Here is a 6,000-nt window from a genome sequence, read left to right on the forward strand (position 1 = left end):
TTGTACAGAGCTTCTGATTGCTTCTTTATAGTAGTAGGCATAGGCCAACAGTATAAAACTTTGACAACATTTTTTATCAATCCCTAGTTATGAAAAAACATAACTAGGGATAGTTATGAGTAACATGTACAGTTGGACCCACAGCCACATGAGTTCACACTGTACTAGTTTTACATAACATGTACAGACTGTTTCAACTTTCATGGTATTCTGCTTCACAATTGTAACTTAGTTGCATGCCTGATTTTTACTGTAAATATTTGCTTTGGCTCAACTGTTGGTCAGTAGTACTAAATCAACTAAAACACAAAGTACAATGTGTTTAAAACTGTCTTTAGCTGAATTCAAGCATCTAGTCCTGGACCCTCTTTCCTTCTTCTGTCCTACTGAAGCACTTTGGGTCCTTTTGCTGTCCCCTCGACGTCCAGAGTCTTCCCTCAGGCAGGGACATAGTCCAGAATTGCCTTTTTATCATCCTTTCCCAAAGCTCCCAGTAAGAATGTTAATTCTTTTTGCATTCTTAGCTAGGTGTTTAGTAAGCCAGTTAAACTGAATTGGTTACATTAAGTGATTAAGAGCTGATACTTTCAGCTGTGCTAAGGTGGTACTTGCATTTGTATAATGGAGTTTCTTAACTTAAATTTCTAATTTGGTACAGTAGTGTAATTAGCATTTTCCTTTTCAACAGTTTCTATCAGTCCAGACAGGGAGGGAGGAATAGGATAGTTACATATGGGCCTTCTCAAACCACCATTTCTGAAGAAAAGCTGATTTATATCTAGTATTAGGGTAGAAAAAATAGACCGAAGGCCAACCCTACACCAAACTATTAGTTATCCTGTAATAGTTTGTGTTTACCCTTTTTTTAAAAAAGAGAAAGTAACTCTTAATTTTCCATATATATGATAGCCAACTGTTATTTTTAGTAGCATTTATATAAGTTGAGATTTGAAGATTTGTCTTTAAATTTTGAGTTATCTTGTTCTATACTTTTACAAAGGTTTTTAGATAGTAATTTAAGAGAAGCCTGTATATTGTCTATATTATTAGTCATATTTCCGTGTACTACTTGTTTCTGCAATAGGGAGCAATATTCTGTGCCCCCCATGGTAAATTGAAATAAGAGTTTGTTTATAGCCTTAATAGACAGTTCTGAAAAACAGAAATTCATAATGCTAATCCTGATTTTTAATTCATTTCTATGTTCTGCAAAATCATCAAATTACTTGGCCTCTTTGCTTTTACTTTCATTTCCACAAAAGGAAGATAGTATGACTACCTCATTTTTGATCATTTATTATGCTGTTGTTTATTAAATCCTATATAAAAGTCGCTAGATGTTTACTACTAATGGTTGAGTAGCATTTTTGACTTATTTACACTGCAGTAAAAACTTGAGTTACTTTCAGACTTTGCATTTAAAATTAAAGCATTAGAATGAGTATTCCCTGTATGTACCTATAGTAAAGCTTTGCATGTTTAAAAATCAGGTAGGCATTAAGTATAATACTTGAGAAAAGTTTTTTTTCTAATACCTTTTAAAATATCGTTTCATCTTAGATAGTTAAGCAAAATCATGCCTTAAAAAAAGTGTTTCTCTACATCATAAACATGGTGCTTTGTCTGAATATGAGAATTGACTCTTTTTATAAAAAAACAGGTAGTATATTACTTTTCTAGCTCTTTATCTCAGAAATATTTAATGAACTAACCACACCAGGCATTCTTAGTTTTGGCAGATAAGCTGTCTATTCTTTTTTTCTCCCTTTTCTTTTTTACGAAGCAATGCCAACCAGCTTTCTGGAGAACCTAAGTAATGGGTCAGTGTTCTGACTACTCTTTTATTGGACCATAATGTTCCCTCAAACTGCAGATTTTTCTCACCTATTCTCTCTTACTGGTCCTTAATTTAGTGAAACTGGTTCCAGTTCTTTCTTTTTGACATAAATACTATATAGACTCAAAATATTCTAGAAAGAAAGAGTGTGCGATTCCCTCAAGATACCTTTTGTATGAAATAAGAGACCCTCTTTCTCTCTTAGTAGCAGCTTATTTAATTAGGTAATTAAACAATCTCATTGCATTGCTATGAAGTCTTCATAAACAGGAGTTTGTTTTAACTGAAGTTATCAAAACCTTCTTAAAATCTCCACTTAGTTTTACATTTGTTGGAGCCTATGACATTTTGCCCCCTCAGAAGTGTTTAGCATTGTGAAACTGGCAGTGGGAGCAGAGTAGACGTGATTAGAAAGCAATATGCTGAAATCTTCTGGCTGAGAGAGATACGGCATTGTTAATCCTACCTGTACTTTGGCTTACCAATGGGAAAGTTATGCAATGGCCAGAATTGCACACAGGTCAGTGCTTTCTTTTATTACATTCTTGTGTATTACAGTGGAAATTATTTTTTAAAAAAGAAAAATGTTCTAGGTAGAGTTTTCAATTCTGCTATCATGTCTTTTGAAAAGATAGTGGGAAGCTACCTTGAATAAAGTTTTCTGTTTATCTTTTATAATTGTGTGACAATTAAACAATTAAAAATACTAAATAAGTGATTAAAGGAATTTGTTCCTATGTCCTTAGTGAGCATGAAATAGCTTTCAAGTATAATTCATCAGGAACCTCTGATTGAACAATTATGCACACCCAAGACCAGGGTCTCTATTTTGCTTTCAGGTAATTCTAGTTATATTCAGCTAAGTCTAGTAACATTTTAAAAAATGAAAATAACTTTGATAAAATATACACTTGAATTTTAAAGGTACATACTACATTTTCATTATTAAGAAATTAAAGCCATTGCCAAACATATAATCTATTTTTGTTAAAAATATTTTTTTGGTTAGAAGAAAATTTGTTGGCCTTTATAATTGTGAAGAAATATATAGATAGGTTATATTTAAGGTGGCATGGTTTTTGGCCCTATGTTGATTGCTGTATATTGAGTATAAAATTGTCGTCTTTGACAGAATTTTTCTAGTAAACAAATGGAGACCTAATTTATACTTTGTTCACATACTTTTAGTTTTTATTATTTTTAAGTGAGTCTGTTGTAACACATGACTTCAGCACGTGATTTCATGCTCAGAACTAAAATATGGGCTAATTCACAGAACAAAAATATGGGCTTAAATATTGTAATATATTAAATAAAAATTTAAGCCAATTTAGATGAAATTAGAAAAATGAGTCTGGGACTTAGCGATCAAATTACTTAAAAGGAAATTGAAACTAATAATGTCTGTGGAAATGACCATCTGAATGAATACATATTTCTTCTGTAGACATGACCTGTACAAATATCTGGGACTAAAATAATAGACATTATTAACATAAGTTTAGAAATTATGTGCAATAAAGAAAATTTTATATTATGTGTTCATGAGTTTGCATTATAGTTGGAAAAAAGAATAGGAAAAAATACTACTTATATAATTAACATTTTTCTCCAAATATCTTAAGTTGTCCCTAAATTTTAAAAGCCCATGAAGCTTTTAAATAGGGTTCTCAATTATTCTATTTAGGTTTAGTATTGCTTTTTAAGCTTTCAAGGGAAGGCAGAAATAATTCTAGTTACCACCCTATTAATATTTAGCAGTAAAGTTTATCTGTTTCATTGTATCAAATGACTGTCATACACACTTTTATTTTTCATTTTATTTGATTGACCCAGATTCCAGAGCAAACCTTTAAGAAATAGTTTCATACATATGGGGGGGAAACGTGCGTACATATATACATACACACATGGACATAATTCTAAGATAAAGTAATTGTAATTCAGTTCACTAAGGCATCTCTTTTGCAGTGGGAAATAAAGATGCTTTTACCTCCATCACCTGGACAATTTTAGTTAAAATACAGAATGAAATTGATTCTGTTTTAAACATTTTAAAACTAAGAGGGAAATTTTATGTTTATGGATTATTTCTGTTTTATTGAGCCATCTCAGTATTATAGTTTTAAAATAATTCTGCATTTTCTGAATTTCTATATTTTATTCACTTTTTTCATCCTACCTAGAAAAATGTGAGAGTTCTCAGTAGTATATTAAGTTCCTTTTTCACAACTGGAGACTTAAGCAAAAATGCCATTGCTGCTTCTAGTAGTTAAACTATCTTAGAAAGCCTAAAAGATAGCCCAACCTTTTGTACCTATAGTCTTAGATATTGTTAGATAGCCATTCAATTTTCCTTTCATTGTATGTGAGATGAATATTTCTTGAGACTTTTTTGTTTGCTTTACTAAAGAAATCAACGAAGGAAAAAAAATCTCAAAAAAACAAAACAAACAAAAAACACCCTGTAACTCATGTGAAGCATGCAGGGTGTTGTAATTTCAGTTTGCAAAGCGGTGTGATACAATGTTGCTGAGCCAAAAGCACACGATAGATTTAATGTAGCCAATTGTGTACTTTTGAAAAAAAGAGTAACTGTTCCCTGTGAGTTAATTTTGGATTTTTTTAAAATCTCTCTTTTAGGCTTTGTGCTGGATTCTTCCAGACAAATGCGTATTCCATGTGGGCCACTGTTCTGCTAAATGCTCTCAGTTCTCCTTTTGCAATCAAGATTATGTTGCTAAGGAGATTTTGCTTTTATTGGTGCCATTGATTTGTGTTAATACGTTTTGAATACCTCTCTGTATTCTTCCGTAGACAAGGCCAAAAGAAAAACTTCCCCGAGTTTCCCAATTTACATTACAAATGGAGCGGTGGTGTAATGAAGCCGATATAAAGTGGGCAGTTGAAAGGGAACTAAAGAAGGGCACTCAAGTGAGAAATGAAGAAATGTGCCGAGTGTAGTCTGGGCTGCCTTTGGTCCAGCTGCAGGAACTGGCTCTGGCCAGAGGTAGAGTGAGTGAGCACCTCCCTCTGCAGAGACCACCCACTTTTTGGAGCCCAAGCTGGCACACCATAGATTACCTCATTGACTAATACAAGGCCATTAGAAAGTGAGAGACGTTCTGAGGTGGCGAAGAGACGGTTCTGTTAGCCCTAAATCTCTTTCTGAGTCTTCCCTAAAGCGTGACTGAAGACTAGGTTTTCTATACCTTAAGATCTTTAGTTGTCTAAAGAAGCCCCATGGATCAGCCAGTTCTTTGGTTGTGAGGATTATCATATTTAAATATTTTTTTCGGTATGCCATTCTAGGTGAGAAGGATGTTAACTAGATTAAACTGAAGGTTTTAGTTATATGCTCTTTGTATCATATTCTAGACTCCAAAGGCTCTCTGCTTCCTATGAAACTCATATATTCTGTCTGAGTGGAAGGAGAATGCCAACTAGACGTGTCTTGAACCAGTGAGGTGACTTGCTTAGGTTGCAGTGTCTGAAGGTGCTAAGGTATGCCTTTGTAGCCTAGTAATACCCCTTAAGTGGCGTACATTGCTCAGACATGCTGGTGTTCATGCATGTGGCTTTATTTTGTTTTTTAGTTAGAGCACAAATATTACACGGATATAACTTGAGGAAATTTTAGACATTTTAAATTAGGAATGTAAAAAATAATATAAACCTGAAGAAAAATTGCTACACAGGTCTGAGGAAATTAAAAATTGATCTCAAGGGAGACAATCTCAAGTGTTAAAAAAGAACAACCCTGTATTATTATTTGAAGATGAAAAATGAGTATTTCTGTTAAAGCAATTAGTTTAAAAGTCTAATGATCAGCTCTCTAATATTGAGTCATCTAGGCAAAAAGCATAAATTGCAGAGGCATTCTGCTGTCAGTGGGAAATAAGAAACTTATTTTTTTTTTTAAATCTGAAAAGGAAATCCTTAAGTCCTATAATTATAGTGTCTTTTCAGTAGATCTCCCCCCCCCCCCCAAAGACACTTGTCAACTACTGTGCTTCATGGATAAAATCCAAATTTTCAGACTAAACGTGTTAACTTTTGTCATGTCCTCCAATTTTGGTTACATGTACTTCTGGGTGTTTTTCCCCCTGTAATACTTTTAAAGCTTTTAAAATTAATATCCAGCTTAAAGACTGAAGTTTAAA

Source organism: Miniopterus natalensis, chromosome 1 (genome assembly GCF_054644295.1).
Source record: "Miniopterus natalensis isolate mMinNat1 chromosome 1, mMinNat1.hap1, whole genome shotgun sequence".
NCBI lineage: Eukaryota > Metazoa > Chordata > Mammalia > Chiroptera > Miniopteridae > Miniopterus > Miniopterus natalensis.